Source organism: Pyxicephalus adspersus, chromosome 2 (assembly GCF_032062135.1).
Source record: "Pyxicephalus adspersus chromosome 2, UCB_Pads_2.0, whole genome shotgun sequence".
In the NCBI taxonomy this organism is placed as follows: domain Eukaryota; kingdom Metazoa; phylum Chordata; class Amphibia; order Anura; family Pyxicephalidae; genus Pyxicephalus; species Pyxicephalus adspersus.
Window position 1 is genome coordinate 66078640 of NC_092859.1, and position 23734 is coordinate 66102373.

Here is a 23734-nt window from a genome sequence, read left to right on the forward strand (position 1 = left end):
CTCGTACACAGGTATGGTATTATAGACATTGATAAAGTGTGAGTTTAGATTATCTATGAAAAGTTTGTAGTAAGATAAAGAAAGGCCATTAGGGTCTGGTGTTTTGCCTGTGGGTGTGCCTTGAATTGCTCCACAGAGTTCTTCTGTTGTGATTGGAGTTTCCAATTCGTCTCTTACTGCGGTGGGAAAGCATACCTGAGTTCACCAGGTATTACTTAATGACCCCTAATTTGGTTGCCGTTTGGAAAAATGTGGGGGAGTCCGAGATATTGTAGAGGTCGGAGTAGAATTTGCGGAAAGATTCCGGAACTTGTAGAACAACCTGTGGCTGTTAAGTTTTCAGATATGATCGCTACAGAAATGGGATTGCTAAAGAATAAAAAAGTAGGCTTTTTAGGCATCAGATAGATCGGTATGATAAAACAAAGGTATATTCCCGAATAGGGTTAGTTACAATGTTGAACTGTAGAACTGCCAGATGGTGACTTATTTCCTGTGTAACTTACCTAAATAACAGCTTTCAACTATTACACAGGAAATAAATCACCTTCTGGCTACAGTTCAACATTGTAACTTTTTCTTATATGTATTATCACTTATCATTGCATTTAAAATGTTATGTAATCCCAATATATTTATCCTTCAAAGATCAGGCAACTCTGTTTTTGTTGTTATTATTATTACTATGTATTTATTATACATTACTGATTGTATATCCTTAATATGGTAATATAGTTTAAGTCTCAAATATCCCCTGAGGAAGCCAGAAGGCGAAACGCGTTGGACCTACTTAGACAATCTTATTAAAAAACCACTGGATTGAATATAGTGACCTGGGAGGAAATAAAGCTTCCCAGGATGCTCCTAAAAGGGAGTACTATTTGCAGCTTAGACAGTGGGTTGGTGTGCTCATTAAAAGTAACATCTGCCTGCTCCAGTTGTCAGTGATGGAAAGGATCTGTTCAAGAACCCCTTTAACTAAGAAACTACTCTCAATCCTATATTTAGAACTTGTTAGTATATCTAACCCACATGTGCATAAATATGTCTCCCAATGGGAGAGATTTGGGTGGGTCTAAATGGTTTTGCACTTGGTCCAGGATGACAGGCTGTTCAAGAAATGTGACCAGATTAGAATCGGCTTATAAGGTCATGACGCAATGGTATATGGTTCCCTCCTGCCTCAAGCATTGCACAAACCAAAGTTCTAGTATGTGTTTTAGAGGCGGTACAGAAGAGGGCACAGCAGTACATATATGGTGGAAGTGTCTATTTGTAAATAGGTTTTGGAGCAGAGTATTTAAATTTTTGAATGATATGCTTCAACTATATCTCCTAAAACATCCTTGGGTTGCTCTGCTACTTTTCAAACCCTCAAATATTACCAAGAGACAATTTCAGCTAGTTACCCATTTTTTACTTGCGGTAAAACAAGTATTAGCACACCATTGGAAACAGCAGATTCTACCTTTTCACGAGGTGAAAGCCCAAATTAATAATACATTAGTGAATGAAAAATTAACAAGTATTTTGTCAGATTCCCATGACAAGTTTATGTCCATATCGGAGCCATGGTTACAATATGCGAATCCATGTATACCCCTAACAACGTTATCTGGTTGGTAACAACTTACCCTGCAATCATTATGGTAATGTATAATATTTATTTCCCCACCTAGTCTGTTTTTCCCCACAAGTTTCTTTTGTATTGTTTTCTATGGGTAGTTTAACTGTTTTATGTGCTCAAAGATTAGGAAATGGACTCTGTCTAGTGAAAGGAAAACACACTGTACAAAACAGTTTTATTGTCAAATTATCTGTACATGTATGCTAATATTCATGTATGGAAATTATTACTGCAACATGTACTATTTCACTGCTCCTCACCTTTATGTAATGGTTGTATGCAAATTACTATTTGTTTATTGTTATTTTTGTTTAAAAATTTTTTTAAAAAACTTACTAAAAAAATCATTAAACACAAAAACCACTGGAATTTGGAAATACTTTGCCACCACGGTTCTGATTCACATGTACTTTGTGTGACACTAGTTGAGATCTGTTAGTCATTGCTATGAACTATCAAAATAAGTAAATACTCTATATACGTTGCCTAAAAAGCCGCCTTTCTTCATTCTTCTTCCTCTCTCCTCTTTTTCTACCTCCTTTTTGTTAATTTCTCTAAAACAATAGGCTTGACAACTACATTATGCCCATTTAGGAGCTCCCCTGGCTATCATATTCTCTTGTAGAAAGGCTACATGGGTCCATTGTCTATGTAGATCAGCTAACAGCATAGATCACTTTCCTGGAGTGTTAAATCCTATGGCATTATGGGAAATTAACTTTAATAATCCCATATCGAGCAGTTAGTATCCTTGGGTGGGTTGGGAGAAGAAAGGGAGATAAAAACGCTTGAGGTTGGGGGGGAGTTGGCCTTAGAACTGAGGGGTATAAGATATGAAAAATTGAAATGACAATGGTACAAGGGCTGTGCACCTCAGTTGTAAAAGATGTATTGGGTGTAGGGAAGTAGCCTGGGTGGGCATGAATGAGTATAGGTGGATAATACATTCAGGGAACATAGAAATGTTATGTGTGTGGGGGAGGAGTATGGAGAACAAACATATATATTACAACTCTTAAATAAACAACAGAACATCAGTACAGATCCGTAAAAACTGGGAAATCTTAGAAGGGGAACCCCTAGTGGAACTTGATTATGTTATCTCTCCAGGTCCAGGAGTGGTTTCAGAGCCTTTCGGAGCGCCAAGTATTGGCAGGAAAGGTCTGTGATAAATAGGATAATTTTGCCGTTGAAGGTAAATTCCTCTTGGATCTAGCCTCCAGCATGATGGATTTCTTGAGTTGAAATGAGTGAATGCGGCAGATAACATCCCTAGGCCTTACAGGGTCCTGGCTTTTTGTGTCCTGTGGATTCGATCAATCTCTATGAAATGATAGCATGTAGGTCTTTAGGTTCCATGGACTCCTGCAGGCCCCAAATTCTAATGTTGTTCCACCTGCTATGATTCTCTAAGTCGTCTCGTTGGTACATGGGTTGTTTTTCCAAGGCTCCAACTGTTTGTTCAATGTGTGCATGTGTTGTTGTACATGGCTCCAGAGGTCCTCTGTCACTTGCTCAATTTCTTCTATGGGGGATCCTGGGTCTCTCCTAAGAGCTTGCATTTCCAAAAGAAAAGACTTGTGTGCATTGGAGGTAGGCCTTAAAATCAGACTTGGTGGGGATCGACTCAAGGTGTTCATCCTGGTCTGGGAGTCTGCAAGTTTCCATAGTGGTAACCCCGGCAGGGATGAGGGTCCCTATTCTGAAGACAGTTAGGACTCCATTAGAGCCTAGTAGGAGTGCCCAGATCCAAGACGATGGATGATTTTTAACAGGTTAAAGATTTTGGCTTAGAGGGTAAGCACTTTGATCCTGGAGAGAGGTCATACCCTTCTGTGGGGAAGTACGGTATGTACTCAAGCTGATCTGGTGTCCTATCTAGCCAGTGTCCTGCTGTCTCAGGTAGAGGGTTCAGCCAGTGATAGAAGAAAGTGCTTTGTGGCAGAAAGCAGGGTGTCCCCAGGTGTGGTAGATATGCTGCCCAGCTGATACATGCTTTGGGACAAGGAGAGGTCCCTACAGGAGGCTGCTCCATATGAGAGATGGCTGAGGATTTCTTCTGAATCCCTGAGCTGTTATCTACAGCCAGGCTTCTTGCTGCTTGTAATGCAGAGTTGGATTGCATTGGGAGCAGTTGGATGTGAGCACGGAGCTTAAAGCTGGATGCGGCTTTCAGGCACCACGTGGACAAGATGTCCGTCTGAGCCGTCCTGATACCAGGGATCCCAGGAGAAGTCTGAGCTAACAGATGCCACTGGTTGCTGGGAAGAGACTTGGTAAGCTGCCTTTCAATATCGGAAAGCCTTCTATGAGCCCAGGGAGGTGACAGGAGCACTCGGTTTACTGTCTGTGATGAAAAGTCGATGCACAGCAGAGCTGAAAAACAAACTGTTACCGCCAAAGACTCCTCCCCCCCGAAGTCTGTTTTTTTATTGCTTGTGTACAACGACTTTTGTTTAAATCAATTCAAAATTAGTTTGTGTTAGTAGGAGGTCAAATGCAGGTCAGCAGTACTTGTAAAATGAACAAACACAGAAGATTTTCATGATCTAAATTACATTCTTAAAAAATAAAGCAAGATGCCATTACTTCCAACTTCAAAATCCCTAAAACATACCTAGTTTTAAAAAAAATTCCATAGGTAAAACAAGTTCCATTAAACAATACTATTAAGCAATTGTAATGTATGTGTGATACATACCTTTAAAAAAATAAAAAAGACAAGTATATGCAATTTGTGATTTTTTCAGAGAAAATGATCAATTTGGTTTTGCAGGTGCTTTTTGTGCATTATTGTATGTATTTCACATTTTCTTCTAGTAATTTAGACTTATACTCAGTCCTTCTAAGGGTGATGGCCTGACATGCAAGCTTTTGAACCTATTAAATCTGGCCTCTTGGTGCACAATAGGATGTAATCTGTATGCAATACCTGTTACCATGTGATATGGCACTTTAAACCAGAGTGAAAAAATACTCAGATGATTTTCAGCATATCCTTGGCTTCTCTTATCCTTCAGAGACACCCATTTCTGCTTCTTGACTAATAGGCTTTTCATGAGGCAATTGCAGATCTGCTCGGAGATTTATTATAAATGTTAATTTGCTCTGTTTATTTAATGAAACTCATTGTGACTAATCTTCATTTTCACGCTGGTAATAAAAAATAAAATAATAGTGTTGTTTAATTAAAATTAACGACCTTCATGGAAGGAAAAATAATTTGAACAATCAAAGGATGTAATATCCAAGCAATTACAGAAACATTTTCAGTTAATACAGTTTACAAGTGAAACAAAACTTCTGTTTCCCATTGTTTAAAAATTCAACTAATTATACCAATACCTATAAGAAATGAATGATTAGATTTGCCCAATGTAAACTGTAGTTCAGAAAAAATCAGAGACATTGTGGGTACATATTTCTAAATTTATTTAATGGGCATAGGCAGCATTATTCTACATATTAAAAAGTATTGTTGCGAGACTTCCGGGGGAGGAGTCACCGCGTGCATACACGAGTTCACGGAGCTCTGTGCTGATCCGTGTGATTTCTGCTTGGGCTGCGAGTTTGCAGCCGGCGATTCTCTCCCCTGCTTGGAGGAGTCACTGTGCAGCCGTATCGAGATTCCAGAGACGGCTCCTTGCACCCTCAGCCTCCTGCAGTATTGTGCCTGATCAGGAGGGGAGAACACACAGTGCCGGCGGGCGGCCATATTGGCCACGTGGTATCCGAGTGCTTCCTCCATCTCTTCTCTGGGGACACAGATAGGAGCTGGGGACCATTAGTACCAGGATACACATGATGTGGTGAGCTGAGCTTTTTTGTTTGGGAAGCTATCTCTCTTAAATTGCCAGGTGGACGATCCGAAACCTTTCTGAAGGCTTTATGTCTGGCTGACTTCTCTGGCTACAGAACCTAAAGTAAGACTGCTCTATACAGTCATCTTTGCTGTTAAAGTGCCGGGAACTGTTTGATGTTTAGTGGAGGATCCTGCACTATCTGGGAGCTGGCCCACAGGTGGTTTACTAATCTTGAGGTAGTTAATCCCCGGAGGCATCAGATGGCCATCTTGCCCCTCTGACCCCTGCATCTCTCTGCATCATCCTAATCCATCTCCATCCTGCCAGGCAGAAGTGCCAAAACCTCATACTCCCAAATATTTCTTCTTGCAAGATTGTTCTACATCATTTGATCAGTATATTTCTGAGTATACAGAGAATCTCAAGTTTTCATCAGCCTTTTCCACTGCCGCTTTTAAGATTGTGGGACTCTAGAGATATCATCATGTGCAGTTAATTTCACAGGATGTGAGGCTTCACCACAGCTGGGCCTTTCATATGGGTGTATAAATAGCCATAGAATTGGGGAAACAAGCTTGCCTAACCTCTGCTCTCTACATCTTCTAGTACAACCTCATAAGTTTGTCTCTTTCCCTTTTGTACCATGGGCAAGGGTAAACATAATAGCTAATCCTCCCAAAAACGGGAAATAGGCACTTTTTTCGCCCGCTCCAAAACCCCTGGTCCTGGTGGGAGTGGCCCTAACACTAGGTTCAACACTGCTCAAACCGCCATGCCTGGTCTGGAACCTCCTGACTTTACTCAAAGAAGATTCATCCTCTAACTTTCCTTCCCTACTAGGTGAAGACAAGGACCCTTCAAGCCCCACAAGCCCCCAACAAACCTCCATGGTCCCCTCTGATGTGTGGGACAGAGATGCATATCTGAGATCGCTACCTACCTAAGCAGATTTTGAATCGTACCTTATACGCATCCAAAACTCTTTCCCTTCTGAACTAGCCACACTTAGATCTGATCTTGGCTCCAGAAGATAGGAGGTGGAACGAACAACTGAAGATCTTTGTACCCATATACAAAACCACACCCATACTCTTACTGAGCACTCGGTACTACTTCAACAACTTATGTATCAACAGGATGACCTAGAGAACCGGAGCCGCCGTAACAACATAAGGATTCGAGGACTTCCAGAATCAGTGAAACCAAAAGACCTCCATGCTGCAGCAACAACTTTGTTCAATGAACTTCTTCGGAAGCCTAGAGACAATGTTATAGAAATTGATCGCATTCATCGAACTCTGGGCCCAAAAGGTCAGGACCCAGACAGACCAAGAGATGTAATTTGCCGAGTCCATTCCTTCCAGCTTAAAGAACTCATTATGCAGGAAGCCAGATCACAAGAGGAGTTTACCTTTAATAATCGTCCTATCATGTTCCTGACTGACCTTTCTCGCAACACTTTGGCACTCCGCCGAGCACTAAAGCCATTGTTACAAATGTTGAAAGACAACAATATCAAATACAGATGGGGCTTCCCGTTTCAACTTTTTGCACATAGGGGTGGCAAATCTTTCGTCAACTGGGAGACCTACCTGCTTTCCTGGCGACGTTTGAACACCCCCAAATCAGCCTTCCAGATTGGCCTACGCTCCCCACGCCTTTAATTCCTCCAGCGAATTCTGAATGGCAGCAAGTACAGAAGAAGTCTAACAGAGACCCGATACGCAACTCTTCACAGGCTCCTCGTGATCATGGACTAGACTAGTCTATAAGGGGGCTTTATTATACCCCTGAAACAAAAGGACTGGTTATCTCCTTCTACAGAAGGTCTGGGTTGCTCACCCACAGGAGTATTTTTGTAGATTTTTCTATATTCAAAACTGCTTTGATATTGTTTTTATTGTTCCAGTTTTATGAACATGATCTGCTTTAAAAGAGTGCGGATGTATACTTGTACCCTCCCCCGTACAGCTTACATTAGCTATTTCATCCAATGCTTTTATTTGCAAATGATTATAGGCCTCGCCCTGACCACCTGAGCCACCCCTTCCAAGGGAATCTGCGTAGCTGATCTGCGCCTATTGTTTTTGTTTACTTTATGTTTATTGTTTATATATCCTTTTAATTTTTTGTCTTGCATACTGTCCTATCCCCTTGCTGACCCTCCCCCCAATTGACCCCTCCCTGAACCCTTACCACCCTGCTCTTGGGAATATCTGTAACACTGGGGTACCTTGACAGGCTGCTCGCAATATCCTTGCGATGGGTCCAGTTAAAGTAGTCACGTATAATGTTAAAGGGTTGAACACCCCCAAAAAATGCTCCTCAATATTGGCAGAAATACACAGGCTAAAGACACGAATAGCTTTCATACAGGAAACTCATTTTCGTGCTGACAGGATCCCGAAGTTAGGTAATAAGAGATACCCGATAGCCTATCATAGCTGTACCGACTCATCTAAATTCAAGGGTGTTCGTATTTTGATAGCCTCCTCTGTTACATGGCATTTTAAGGAACAACTGAGCTGATTTCTCTTTGTTAAGGGGACTCTGGAGGGCTACATTCCTAATACCGGTCAGGCGTCCTTTTTAACCGAAGTCCTCGAAATACTAGAAAAATTCCAAGAAGGTATCCTGGTCTTGGGAGGAGCCTTTAATTTCACACCTGATTGGACAGTAGACACCTCCAGTGGCGGTCCTACTCATTCTCCACCTCGTAACAACGGTAGAATCATGAAAGTCCTCTCTCAATATAGGCTTCTCGATATATGGCTCATTTTACATCCCCAGGATAGAGATTACGGTGAACTCTTCCCCGTACCCTTTTCCTTGTGTCCCAACCCCCCCACATACCCTTTTGTTGTATTATTTATTTACAGTTTTTTTTTTAGCACTTTTATAAATTGTCTTCTTGTATTGTTGTACCAAGCTTGCACTACTATGTTTGGAATATTCTTTTCATGGTTGTTATGCGTGTATGTTTATTTAGTTTTATTCCAATCCTGAGGTACTCAGGTTCCCCCTTCCCTGATTTTATTGTACCCTGTTGAAAATCTTAAATAAAAAATGTTTAAAAAAAAAGTATTGTTGCTTAAACATGCCTCTAATGGGTTCTGAATTTGTTTGGTCCAAATCCTAACACAAAAATAAAGTCAATAGGAAAGAACAGGTTTGTTATGATTTCAGGAGAAAGACATTATAGCAACCAACGTCACTTGTGGTAGTGGGGGTAGCTCACAGCAAAGTCACGTGCTAATACAGTGCAGAGTCTGACAATGGTAGCCCCCTTTGGGAAAGCTATACAAATTTTTTGTTTTCATTTTATTGATTCTGACAGCTCCAGTGAGAGCCTCTCTAAAGACATCAGGGACAATAACATTTTTTTTAAAAAAAACTTCAAGCAATATTGGCTTCATCCATTTAAGTAGAAAGATCATCTAAATGGTCATTAAAGCAGACTTTTCATCAAGTAGCCTTCTACAAAAGTAGGTATATAACAGATCCGTGATGTTTGGGTAATTAGGAGTCCAAAGTTTGTTCAAGTTGTTTTAACCCTGATAAATATATTCATTGTAGGACCACAATGTTAGTCTTTCAACTCCAGTTGCCATTTAAGAGTAATCAGTAATAAAAATGTTTTTTTTACACCTTACATTACATTTAAAGGCCACACTTTTGACACTGTTTTGTATTTGAACACTGTAGATAGTTACTCATATTAGCTGTGCCAGCAGCAATTCTCAGTACAAGAAAACACATTTTCAACATTACTACAGATCAGAAATGTGTTCAGATAGAACAAATAAATTTAGGGATAAACTATGATCATGGATTAGCTTGTTAGAAAGCTCAATTAGTTTAAACCACTCCATCTAGCTCAGCCCAAATTCAATGCTGATGTCAAAGGAGGACTGGACCAAAGCGCAGGCATCTGCTTCACAGAGTGGTACGTTAGGCTGATGGCCCTAAATGGTAATATTCCCCTGTTTACCAAACTTGCTCCCTGTTCAGACTTGCAAACACATCCATGGGAAGTCGTCCATATATAAGACTTACATAAACTACTGCCAAAGCTCTAGGAAAAAATATGTAAATGTTAAAAGGAAGATGAATGATGAGAGATTTTTGTAAGCATGTCAAAGTATTAATTTTGGCTTTTCTTTTGGTAAGTCCATGTCATTTTCAGACAGGAGCAGTTTTTTATATACTTGAATATAAACAGATCCAAATGTAAAATGAGGTACTTTTTACCTAAGAATAAAAATAGTGTGTTATTTTTAAAATCCTTAGTTATAAAGAAAAAATAAAATGAAGATCACATGGGCCCAGCTGGTAGATCTTTCTCCCCCTTTTTACAGAGTAAAATATTTTGTACTTTTGGGTTGTCTTTCGAGCTACGCATAGCCAATATAGTGGCAGTTTATTGGATGCAATAGCTGAACCCTCTCAAAAAAGTTCTGCTTACTTTCAAAGTAACAGACCTGAAATTAACAATAAAAGTTAAGACAATGTATACCTTTTTTAGGCTTTGCATTAATGGCTTCAGACTGCCTCCTCACACCTCTGGTATGCTGAGTGCTGGCCCATGAGTGACATTGTGATAAATACAGCCCTGCAGGTTGGCCTTGTGTATCCTCCATGCTGACATTTGAGCATCATTACAGTAAATACACAATTCATAGTTTTACTAAAGTGATTTATGTGCCTGCTTGATATGAATGCCTAGCTAGTGGTAAAGATGGGACCACCTAATCCAAGTAGGTTTGGGCCCATGGGTTTGCTCAGATCAAAATAAAAAATTGAGGTATTTTTAAGGTGAAAGCTTTTTAACAGTGAACCTCTACTCCATTTTCAACTTTTAACTGTAATATTTCAAAACTAAAAGCAGATACTACAAAATGTCTACTATTACCTTTATCCCCTAGAACCATTTGGTTTGAGCACATCAAATATTTATTTTCCTTTTTAACCTCCCTAGCAGTTCATTTATTTCCGTTTTTTATGTCTAAAAGCGGAACATTGTTTTTCATGAAAATTTATTTTACAGTATAATATAATAGTATGAGTATAATAAAGTTTGAAACACAAAATCATGTAAAAATATTAAACTGAATACATTAAAAAATCGATATATTAAAAAAAAAAACATTATACTCATACTTTTATATATACTGTAAAATAAATGTTCTTGAAAACAATGTACTGATTTTACACATATAAATCCAATGTATTGCATTTAATACAGTTATTAATTGAATGCAATACAAATGGCTTTTGAATTTCCCGCCCCACCCGCCGGCAACGTACCGCCCCGACGTCACCGGGAACTCCCCAGTGACTCATCGGGTGCAGAAGACGCCGGAGGAAGAAAAAAGAACACCAAGATCGTGGCGATGGACGACGCGGGACGCCAAGGGATCAGGTAAGTGCTGTTTTTACTATTACTTTCATAAGTGTACCTACCCCGAGTGTGATTTGGGGTTACCGCTTTCAGCAACTTTTTTCTACTCCGATCACACTCGAGGTTACCGCTAGGGAGGTTAAAGGATTTTCCTTGCTGAAAAATTTAAATCAAAGAAAAAGCTTTTGAATAAAGATTTTTCACTTGGCATGGCAGGTGTACATCACCAGCAGAATCTTCACATCTGATTTGGCATTCGTTGCATTACACTGCCATGTTCTGTTGATTCTGCTAGTCCCCAAGTCAAAAATGAGTGCTGTAGTTATATATGTTCACTTATTTGTCCACTGAATAAATGACGGGCTCTTTGACTTTTTTTACTGTCCTAAAGTGTTTTGGAATGTAAAGTTGTGCTGTAAACTATCATGATTCTTTCTTAAGTGATGTACATAAGGCCTCAGGGGGTTCTATTGAGTCAAGGCCTCACACTAGTGTGTTCAAAGTGATGCCATTCAATGTGATATTCTCCCCAAATCTCCTCTTTAACCCCCCTAACGTTCTGGCTCTGTCCGTATTTCCATGCAAAAAGCGTTACTTTTTTTTCATGGAAATTTATCCTACATTGTAGGTCTATAATTCTTAGGCATACCTCACCGAAATATGTCCAATATTTATTACATTTAATAATAAACCTTAAATAAAAAAAACCCAAAAATCTGTTAACATAAAAAATACATAAATAGTGATACATATGATATAACTGTACTGTAGCAAATATATTATATTTATAATAAAATTATATATATATTATATCAAAATTTCTTTCTATTGGACTCAATACAGCTATTTTGTATTGAATCCAATACAAAATTATTTGAATTTCCCGATGCTCTTCCCGCCCGCACCGACGCATGCCCTGACGTCATCGGGAAACCCTGGAGATCATCTCTGCATTCGCCAGCTTGAGATCTAAGGGAGAAGACGTGTCCCCAAGACCTGTGGGGACCAGCAGGACGCCGGGGGACGACAACAGAACAAGGTAAGTGTGCATAGAAAATCCACCCCGAATCACACTTGGGATTACCCCTAGCGGGGTTAAAGCCCACAGGAAAAAAATGTTATACTTAGTTCTACTTCTTCTATAATTAGGATTGTGAGAACAGTTTGGAGAATCGGAAACAGTAATATATTTGGAGGGGCTCTTCTTAGCGATTTACCATTCTCATTTGTCTCAATAGATTAATATAGAAAGTCAAATAAAGTTAAACCAATAATGAATTCAAGTAATCAATATAAATGGTATTGGTGGATTGTCTGCATTTTAAACATGTCTGTATGTGTCTATTAAGCTGTTCATGTATTTGCAAATTTCTGAAAAAAAGATAATCAAATCAGTAGTCAGTTTACTCTATTCTGTTCATAACTTTAAATGCGATAAAAAAAACAAACTTGTACAGGAAAAGGTTCAAACAAGCTGAAATTGAACATTTTCAGGATGTAGAAAGGATTTGAATATACATTTGTATTTCTTTTCCTAAATTTGAAAATGGTTGTATATGCCTATGATAAGGGAATTTAAATTAACTGTAAGATTTTCTATCTTTATTTCAATTTGCTATTAAAGTTATCTTTCAAGGATTAGCTTCCATACTTGCTGAACTTATTCTATTGTTTATATCAATATATATTCTTCATTTTGATTAAATTCTGAACTAGTTTTCTAGTGTTAACCTGAAATTATTACAGAATAATGAACTTGAATAATTAGACTGGGAAAACCATAGTTTATTAAAATATATTCTTAAATGCGATTGTTGTAGTTAGTAAATTGGTTGGGTTAGTTTATTATATTAGGTTATTAAATATCATATTCAGGTATGGGAAACTACTTCTCGACAAAAAGGGGACTAATGAAAAACAAAATAATTATTTTTCCTATCCACATGTTTTTTTTTGAGTGTGCCATGTCTGTGCTGTTATAATGAGCCTGGATGGTTACAGTCGACTGGGTCGGATATATATATATATATATATATATGCTTCAAGAAAAGAATCCAGCTTTTTCTTAAAGCAATCTATAGTCGTTGCTTCCTACTATATATATATATATATATATAAAGCAACTATAGATTGCTTTAAGAAAAAGCTGGATGGTTTTCCTTGAAGCATAGAATATAGCTGGGTTTAAAGGCTTTAAAGTAAAGATACCAGAGTCTGTTGATCCAGGGAACATCCAATTGCCTCATGGAATCAGGGAAGGATTTTTTTCCCCTGTTGAAGCAAATTGTACAAATTGAAGTGAAGATATCGATGGGGAATATTAAGTAAGTAAATTATCAAACCTATTTTTTTTGCAATAGGTGTGCTTGAGAATAGGGGGCAATCAGTGATTTATAATAACTGCAGATTTGTAAGTAATATAAAGGATGTATTGCCCATTTGTGGTAGCATTGGAGTGTCTCTCTAGAATATGGCCTATACGTTTTCACATCAACCACATCCATCAAACAGTTAATACCCTTGATTTTCCACCTGTAAAATATGGCATTCTGTTGTCCTGGAAGAAAGCCAGGATTGCCCGTAATAAGAGAATTCTAGATACATTGCACTGTAATTTATGGCGTAGTTTTTCCAGGTAAGTAGCCAGGTAAGTACCATATCTCTAATCAACACATTGGTCCTGATTAAAGTTCTCCAAGGCTGGAAAAAATACACTTTCATCAGTGAAGCTGGGTAATCCAGCGAACCTGGAATGGATTTCCTAAAAGTCATTATCTATTTGTTAGCAAATGTTTTCAATACTGTACCAGATACATTCCAGGTTTGATGGATCACCCAGCTTCACTGGTGAAATGGCCTTGGAGAATTCTCTCCAGCCTTGGAGGGCCATTGTATTTAACTGATCAGGTAAGTTACTGACATTATGATGCAGTAACGCTTTTAAATCCCAGGAGCCTACCAAATTTTGCTCCAAACTACAATAAGAATATCTAGTTCCTGACAGCCAGTCTATAATATGCCGCATCAAACAAGCCAAGTTATACAGTCGTATATCTGGAAAATTTACTCCTCCCTCCTCCTTTCTCTAATAAAATTGTGACATAGATATCCTTGCTTGTTTCCCTTGCCAGAAAAAAGTACTAAGTGCTGTATTGAGTAATTTTATGTCCTTGAGCAAAAAGGGGAAAAGTCTGCATAGGATACAGTAATCTGGCAAAAGATGTCATTTTAACTAATTGGCACCGGCCAAAAAGATATAATGGCAGTTGACTCCACAGGCTTAATTCGTGCAATATCTTTTGAATCAGAGGTGAGTAATTCAGTTGATAAATTGAAGAAGGTTGCTTACCAATTCTAATACCCAGTTAAATGATAAATGAGGTGGCTATCCTAAATGGAATAGTTCGTAACCATACCCTACCATTTATATTTGATAGCAGGAGTATCTCACTCTTTTTAAAATTATTTTTAATCGAGATACCTCACCAAAAGTGGAAAACAGAGTTTGAATGTGGACAATATCTGTGGATGGTTTCACTGTGAAAAGCAGAATATCATCTGCAAAATATGCCACTTTGACCTCCTGCTTTCCAATTATCCCACCATGAAAATCTAAGGAATTTTCAATGGTTTGTATCAAAGGTTCCAAAGCAAGATTAAACAATAAAGGTGACAAAGGCACCCCTGCCTGGTTCCTTTTTTGCAAATCAACGAATGCCGATAAAAAAACCTGCGGTATGTACTCTCGCTTTGGGCGATGCATACATACTTGTATGGATGGTAGATGGTAGATGGTAATATTCACCCTTTAGCCCGAATTAGGGATATAGGTCGGTAAGACTCCGAATATCCAGGTTTCTTTGGTGGTACTTTAATGTAAGATTCTTTTAATGTAGAAAAATATTGCCCTGTCTCTCACATATGATTTTTTAAAATCATATAAAATAGGCACTAATTCCTCTTTCATCATCTTAAAAAATTCTATGGTGAAGCCATCAGGACCTGCCACTTTCCCATTAGACATATTTGAAATTGTGGATTAAATCTCAAACATTGTAATCGGAGCGTTAAGCATGCTAAGTTGTTCATTAGATAACTGGTAAAGGTTCAGTAGTATACAATTTTTGGTAAAATAAGGCAAAGTGTACATCTGTTCCAGCAGGGCACCGGAACACTTCTCACTACCGTCAAGAGGAAGAAGGGGAAACCAGAACCTCAGAAACTCTCCTACTACTTTCGTCCCAAGCATTTCTGCAACTCTCAAGATGGTGCCTCAGCTACACCTCCGGACTCACCACAGACCCGGGCACCTAATGATTCACCTCGACGTTTGAGTCCCGCTGCCACAGGAGGAACGTAAGGCAGTTTGGAGGAGTCTTCACAGCCTCCGCCAACACCTACAAGCTCCCTTGCTTCTCGTCGGCCTGAGGTATGCCAAGTACTAAGCCCCATTTTAAGCGAGCTAGGGGATGCAGCCTTTTGTGTAGGCCCAATAGCTGAGGTAGAATCAGAAAATTTTCAAGTGATGGACGCTACCTTGTCCACATCCACATTGAAAGAGATGCTCCTACCATTCTGTTATTACTTATGTTATGTGGCTAGTTTACTTTGTTTTTTCTTTTTCTTTTTTGCACCAGCTACTATTGGAAAAACAGACAGTCTGCAGTTGGTTTTTGTTAACCTTCAGATGTGTATCCACTGGGGAACATACTAAAGAATTATTCCACCACAGATTTTGTTGATCCAAACTGGAGGCAAGATGACCAGTTTTGTTTCATTGAATGTGGGGGGGCTGAACAGCCCATTCAAAAGAGCACTTCTCACTAAGGAGATACAAAAGCACGGGCCTGGCGATTGAAGTGGTTTTCTCATACCCATTTTGCAAGTATCCATAAGAGAAAGTGCAGAGTCATGATTGCAGTTAAGGACTCCATCAGCTTTCAGTTTAACGATCACCTAGCAGATGAAGGTGTATATTGATATGTAAATTGAATACAGTGGTATTCACTGTGTACGCCCCTAATTGCAACCAACATTTGTTTTTGAGGAAACTGTTCAAGAAAATTTATAAAGTTAAGCAAGGAGAATTACTGATTGGGGAGATTTTAATGTAACACCTTACTGGGAACTGGATTTGAATTCCAAAGCTAAAAAAGCATCTAGAGATATCCATCAACTTTTAAACAAGTTTGTATTGCATGACATATATGGAGATGTCATCATAGATCAGAGCAAGATTTTACACATTTTTATTCCTCCCATCTTTCACATTCCCGTATTGATTTTTTTAAACAGATTTTCGGTCTCTTCCACGAGTGAAGTGGTCGGAGATTGGCAACATCACATGGTCAGACCATGCTCCAATAGCAGTGACATAGGGAGAACAGTTTTCCAGACCGGACAGACTATGGAGGCTTATTATCTACATTCTGTCACATGCAAAATATCTGGAGTCATTTGAGCAAGCTCATGAGATGTATTTTTCTGTGAATGATACTGAAGGGATGGATCTCTTTATTCTGTGGAGGTATTTATTGCTATATAAATATGATCTTTATATAAAAAAATTGAAGGCCACATCAATATTCTTTGGGTAATAATCCAGGGGAGCTCTTAGAGAGGAAAATTAAGGTATGGAGGTGTAAATCCAATATTTTTTCTATAAAAGATCCTATTACTGGGAAAAGTCAATTTAGCCCTCATGGAATAGCAGACGCATTTTGCAATTATTATAAGGGATTGTATATTTTGAACAAGGATGAAAGTGTTCATTAGCCCACTGATGCGTCTATTGCTTCTTTTCTGAACTCGGTATCTTTGACCAAGATTACGAAAGCGTAATTGCAAATTTTGTCCAAACTCTTTTCGGCTTTTGAGATCAAAGGAGATATAGGGTCTCTCCCAAATCAAAAATCTCCGGGTAATGATGGTTTCCCTAATGAATATTATAAAAAGCTTAAAAGTGTACTCTCTCCTTATTTAGTCAATTTATTTATTAAAGCAGAGGAAATGGGAACGTTTCCTAAAGAAATGCTTCAGGCCATAATAATAGCTTTACCTAAGGGAAAGATCCAACTTTGCATAATCAATAAAGACCAATTTCACATCCTAACTCAGATATAATTTTTTTTGCGAAGGCATTAGCTTTTAAACTTGCTGATGTGATCCCTTGTATAATCAATCCAGATCATGTTGGTTTTGTGAGAAACAGACAGGCTCTGGACGGAACTAGAAGACTGAAAAATATATTTTTTTCACACTTCAAGCTTTATTAACTCAAACAAAAAATTATTACATGTACAATCAAGTATAAAAAAATTACAATCATACAAATAGAAAATACTAGTGGAAAAACAATGATATTAACAATATAAACAAACAACAAAATGGGTAACAACTAGTAAAACAGGTAATCGTATAAATATCTAGTAGCAACCATGACTTTCAACCATGTGCCCCTCAAAAATAGGAATCAAAACGGAGAGCTCAGTTTGAGTTATTGACCAAGGTTTTGTACTGATCAGAGTGGAAAAAGATTACCCAGGGAACCCAGGTTTCCATGAATTTATCCGCCCTGTCTTGGGAGATGGATCTAGATTCTTCCATTAGATAAATCTCCTGTACCTTGAGCAGCCAATGTTTAACTGAAGGGGGAACAGAAGATATCCAGGACAATGGAACTAGACATCAAGCCGCATTCAGTAAGTGCATAGTTAGGGATGCCCTGTAATTCACCTGTCATGTAATAAACAGGTTGAATGGGGAGCCAGGAAAAGAAGATCCAATTATTTGTCGGCCAACATCACCAATTTGTGTCCAATAGGTCTAAATAGGCCTGCAAGCCCACCATATGTGTAGCATAGTACCCCCAGCCTAATTACACCTCCAGCATAAATCTGAGGACTCTGGGAACCACTTATGAATGTGATCCGGAGTAGCATACCACTGCGACAAAATTTTCTACAAAGTTTCTTGCAGTTTGGTACTAATAGAGCATTTATGTGCCATCACACACATATTCTGCCATTGTTGGTCAGAAAACCCAACCTGGAATGCTGATTCCCAAGCCCTCTGGGCCCTAACGTTATCCTTGGCAACCAGATTACTGAGAGAAAAGTATAGGTAGGAGATCGTGTGGCGAACTGCCACACGTTTCAAACAGATCTGTTCTAGCACCGATGGGGATCGAAGGAAATCTTCTCTTCTTCCAATGTCCACTATATAGTTTTTAATTTTGACATAAGACCACCATGAAATCGCATCACCTTCTACTAATTCCTCTATTTCACTCCTAGACTTATTTCTACTGGCCCTTAGGAAGTCAGCCACCCTCGGTGGTGATATCTCCTTCTAACTTTGTAGAACTATGAGTGTTGCAGACAGGGTGAGAATTCTGGATTACCAAATATCGGTTTTAGTAGACCTGGTACAGAGGAGAATCCCTCTCATCCCGAAAGTAACAAAAAAATATGAAGCGCGGCACCAATAGTAGGATGTTTTTTAAGGGTTATCTGTATAAATTTAGTGGCAACCCAAGGAATTGAAGCAAGTGGAATTTTACTAGATTCAACCTGGGTCCACTCCTTTAACTGTGATTGGCATCTCCAATCAACAGTTCTAGCCATATGGATGGCCTGATAGTCTTGGCCTGTTAATATTCCATAGAAATTTTGTGAAAAGGGCTTTCAGGCCAGAAAAGTACCTAGTTGGGATTGAGATAGGTAAGGCTTGTAATACAAACAATAGCCTGGGCAATATGTTCATTTTAACTATGGTCGCCCTTCCAAACCACAAAAAAAGGTTTGTTTGACCAATGATGCAGATCCGATTAAATGTTTTAAAACAAAGGGGGGGGGAATTTTACAGAAAGGGGTCCTTTGTGTGTGGAGTTAGTGCGATTCCTAGATATTTCAGGCCTCTGGTTTCCCATTTGAAAGGGTAAGTTGCACTCAGAGCGTGAATCTGTTGTGTGGTTATATGAATCCCAAGAGCCGCAGACTTAGACATATTGATTTTAAAATTAGACAACTGAAGGAAGGTGTCAAACTCCTTCATTAGGTTAGCTAGGGAGCGATCTGGATTATGCAAAAAGAATAGCAAATCATCAGCGGCCGCCACCTTATACTCCTTGCCACGCATGTCATAGCCATCAATCAGAGGGTTCTGTTTAATATTTCTAAACCAGTGGTTCTAGTGTGAGAATAAACAATAGAGGGGGATAGTGGGCATCCCTGTCAGTTACCGATATGTAACATTTCTGAAAAAATATCGTCCACCTTAGCAGTGGAGTTGAAGTACAGAGACTCAAACCAATTTAACATGAGAGTGAAAACCATGGAATTGCAGAGTCTCAAACAGTCCCAGGCCACCCTATCAAAGGCCTTTTCGGCATCTGTTGACGATAAAACCCCCCCTCTAGATGAGTCTTGTGCCTTGTAGATAAGGTTTATAGCTTATGGTTTATATCAGATGTGCCAGAGAGGGGAGTATGCGGTTTGCTAACATCTTGGCCAACAGTTTTATGTCAACAATTAGAAGGGAAATAGGTCTACAGTTGGAGCAGAACTTGGGGCCCTTACCCGGCTTTGGAATGATTGTAATGTGTGCTTGTGTCATTGGTTGGGAGAGCTGGGGTTTAGAGTTAAGACTATTAAGTGCATTCACATTAACTCAATTTAACAGAAAACCCTCAATTAGCTCATATTAAAATAATATAATGCCACATCCCCATTCACATTCAAACTTCTAAAGAATTTGTTTGTGGAAATCACCTTGGGACTTTAAAGACATTGTATTATTATTCATTAGATCAGATACCACATAATTATTATAAAAATTCCATTTATTAAGTAACAATATTAAAATCATATAACAATCCTCATATAACGCCTAAAATCATATAACAATCAACATTGATTCATTTCATATTCAGTTTTAATATTTACATAATTAAATTAAAATTATCACTTACAAATAGTCCTTATATTGGTTTCCCAAATTAGAACATCCAAATCAACAACAGAATCCTTCCCTCAGATGTTAACACATGCAGGTCATATCAGCAGGCAGGGGATGGAAGAGGCTGTACGATGTAATTCTACCACATATTTAATAAATCAGTTCATTTAATTGATTCTTTCATATATAATTTCCACTCCGAGTATATATACCATATGTGTGTGGTGATTAAATATACACCCATATTTCTATCTGTGAACCAATATATACCCATATCTCCATATTGTCTAAATTTAGAGTACAGATAAAGAAATACCTCAAACCAGGTGTACACTAATCGTGTGAGTAAGGTTCATTCATTTTTTTTAATCTCCCTCCTATTGCTGGTCACTTGAAAAAAAGAGAACAAATCAAAATGTGTCATAGGTTCTATTTCACCACAGAGTTCAGCGTCCCCTGTACCTATGGCTATATACACAGAACAGGTTCTCCCTTTTATCCCTTTCAATTAAACAAGCATCATCCAAAACTAATCTCATCAGGTACTAAAACACCATACTATTTAATCCTTATAAGCACCTGTTTAAGAGGCACATATTTAAAAGTACTTCCATCCCCATTCAAGCTATCTTTCAATCCAGTCTCCCATATATAAACAAAAAAGAGTTTAACTTGAACAAATAGCAAAATCAACCTGCATCAATCCTATTCTTCCATAAACACTTTCAATCCTATCATTATCCTCCACTAGGTTCCAATAGCTTTAAAGTCTATCAGTATTGTAACAGCTGGCCAAATAAATCACAGGGTTTCGTCCAGGATGACAGGTACATTTGCCCCAGATACAGGTTATACGCATTTTTCTGTTTAGGCAGTTTTCCTTTTGACAAGAAGGTGGAGTTGAAGTACCAGGCTTCTTGGCCAGGTGGGGAAGTTAAAGAGGCCTGGGTATGATCTAGTGTAACTGTCTCACCTGAAATGCATCCTGGAAATTGGGTTGGGGATATAAACTCCCAGCCTGCTTATTCCTGTGTCTCTGTCTTGGCTGGTGAGCTGGGAGGAGGTCCAAGGTGAACTGGAACTGTGTGTAAAGACACAGACTTTGTTGCAAAAGATAAATGGTTAGGGGCTTAGAGTCCTGCACAGCACTAGGTTGGGCTGGATTGCTAGTTAAGGGAACTAACAGTGAGTTAGTGGCCAAGTGACCAGGCTTTATTTTTGTTGTTCGTTTTATTTTGCCTGTTTTTGTGTGGAAATAGTGTTAAGTGAATAAAACACTTGATGCACTTTAAACCTGCTGGCCCTGTTTCCTTTTTGAAACACCCCCCGTTGCTAGGGGTGATCTCACAGTTTTTATCAAGATCAATGTTTGTTTTGTGTGGAATCGGATCCAACCTTCCAGAGAGACTGGACCTGTCTTCCCCTCTCCTCTTATCTACTAATGGATTCCCGCTGGTGGAGGCAGCGTCCCTCGTGGCCTGAATGGGTTCCGCCCATAACCGGAAATCCGTTTTGCACGTGGGTAGGAACATAATATAATACCTGTGTATATAGCCATTGGCACAGGGGAGGCTGAACTCTGTGGTTAAACCTATGACACATTTTGATTGGTTCGCTTTTGACCAGCAATAGGAGGGAGATTAAAAAAAAATGAATGAACCCTACTCACAGGTTTAGTGCACACCTGGTTTGATGTATTTCTTTATCTGTATTCCAAATTTAGGCAATATGGAGATATGGGTATGTATTGGTTCACATATATACACCCAAATTTCTATTTAATCATCACACACATATGGTATATATACTGGAAGTGGAAATTATTTATAAAAGAATCAATTAAATTAATTGATTAATTTAGTATGTGGTAGAATTACATTGAACAGCCTCTTCCATCCTGTCTGCTGATATAACCTGCATGTGTTAACATCTGAGGGAAGGATTCTGTTTTGCATTTGAATGTTCTACTTTGGGAAACCAATGTGAGGACTATTTGTAAGTGATAATTTTATTTGAATTATGTAAATATTGAAACTGAATATGAAATGTATCATTGTTGATTGTTATATGATTTTAGGCGATTTTGTTCCTCAGGAAGTGGACGTTCGATGCGTGAAATGCGTCAAGTTGTTTACGCCTGAGATCCAACCTAAAAGTGATCTATTTCTGTAATGATGTTATTGATGGTCGTTTTATGATTGTTTTTTAATATTGTTACTTAATAAATGGAATTTTTAATATAATTATTTGGTATCTGATCTAATGAATATTAATACAATGCCTTTAAAATCCGAGATAATTTCCTCAAACAAATTCTGTAGTATTGTTAAGTGCATTCAGCCGAGGGGAGGCCAGCAAGTTAATGAACGTTTTATAGTAGTGAGTCAGAAACCAATCTGGGCCCGGGGTTTTGCCAGGTTGCATCTGGGAGAGAGCTAAATGCAGTTCCCTTTCCGTGAAGGAATTCTCCAATTGTTTAGCGATTTTGAGATCTAGCGTGGGCATACCACTCTCATGTAAATATTTACTAATGTCAGTGTGCCTTTGATCCAATTCGGGCTTATTGCGGGCACCGGTTGAATATTATATACATTATGATAAAATCGTTTGAATTGGTGAGCAATCTCCTCCAGGGCTTGAGTGGTTTAGCCTGTATTATCTGAAAGCTCATTAATTTGGTTGAACGCCTTCGATTTCCTCAGGACCCTGGCTAGAAACCTGCCACTTTTATTTCCACTTTCATAGTACAATTTAGTGCCAAAAAATAAAGTTCTCTTGGCTTCACTGTCTATAATTTGTTTTAGTTCCTGGCTGGCCTGAGCTATTTGGTTTTCTAGCACTTGAGTTTGGGATAATTTGTGAGCTGTCTCAAGGGAAGCTATATCTGCCAATAGCTGTGTGACTCTACCATCTCTCTCTCTCTCCTTAGCTGATCCCAGTTTTATGAGTTCACCTCTCAAAGTGCAGTTGTGCGCTTCCCATCTAATAACGGGTTCCGTGTCATGTCTATTGTTCTCTAAAAAATAGTTGCGTAATGCTTGTTCTGTGGTTTGCCGAGTTGGCGTGTCATTCAGTAATGTCAGATTAAGTCTCCAATTCCAACCCCCATGATGTTTCTGTGTCTTGTGCAGAGAAAGGTACATTAGGGCATGGTCCGAGTGTACTTGAACTCCAATCTCTGCTCTGGCTACCCTGAATAAATCTGCTTGGGATTCAAAAATGTAATCAATTTGGGTATATTAGTTATGGATATGCGAATAAAAGATATAATCTTTACCCACTGAGTGCAAGAGGCACCAAGTGTCAACCAAATGAATTGAGTAATAATTTAATTTTCCGTAATGTACGGTAAGCTATAGAAGACGTACCATTCTAAGTATCTAGTGATGGATTTAAGGCAATGTTAAAATTTCCTCCTAAAATAATAGCACCTTCAGCAAAATCTTTCAGCAATGAAATAAGTGTTTGCAAAAACGGTGCCTGGCCTGTACTTGAGAAGTATACATTCGCTATTGTTATAGTTCTGCCTACCAAATTTTCGCACAAAAACAGAAACCTCCCATTGAGGTTTCTGCTAGTTCTTTCAAGAGCATAAAGCCAAGTTTCTAGCTATCTTCTAGTTCTTTCAAGAGCGTAAAGCCAAGATATTTACAAGTGTGGTTACCCCTTAAGTTTTAGATGTGGGGTCTGTGGCGTGGTAAGCCTGCGTGAAGTAGGAGTTGGTAAGTTGTAGTGTCTACGTACTTTTAAAGTGAGTCTCTTGCAGGAGTACTAAATCTGCCTTAGATTTTTGATGTTCTCTCAGGAGAGATCTTTTTTCCGGGATATTGAGGCCTTTTACATGTTTGAATACATACAACAACATACAACATACGTACACAATACATACAACATATGTGAAAGTATCATGGTATCTTTTGCTGGGAGGTTGATTAAACTTAGGAT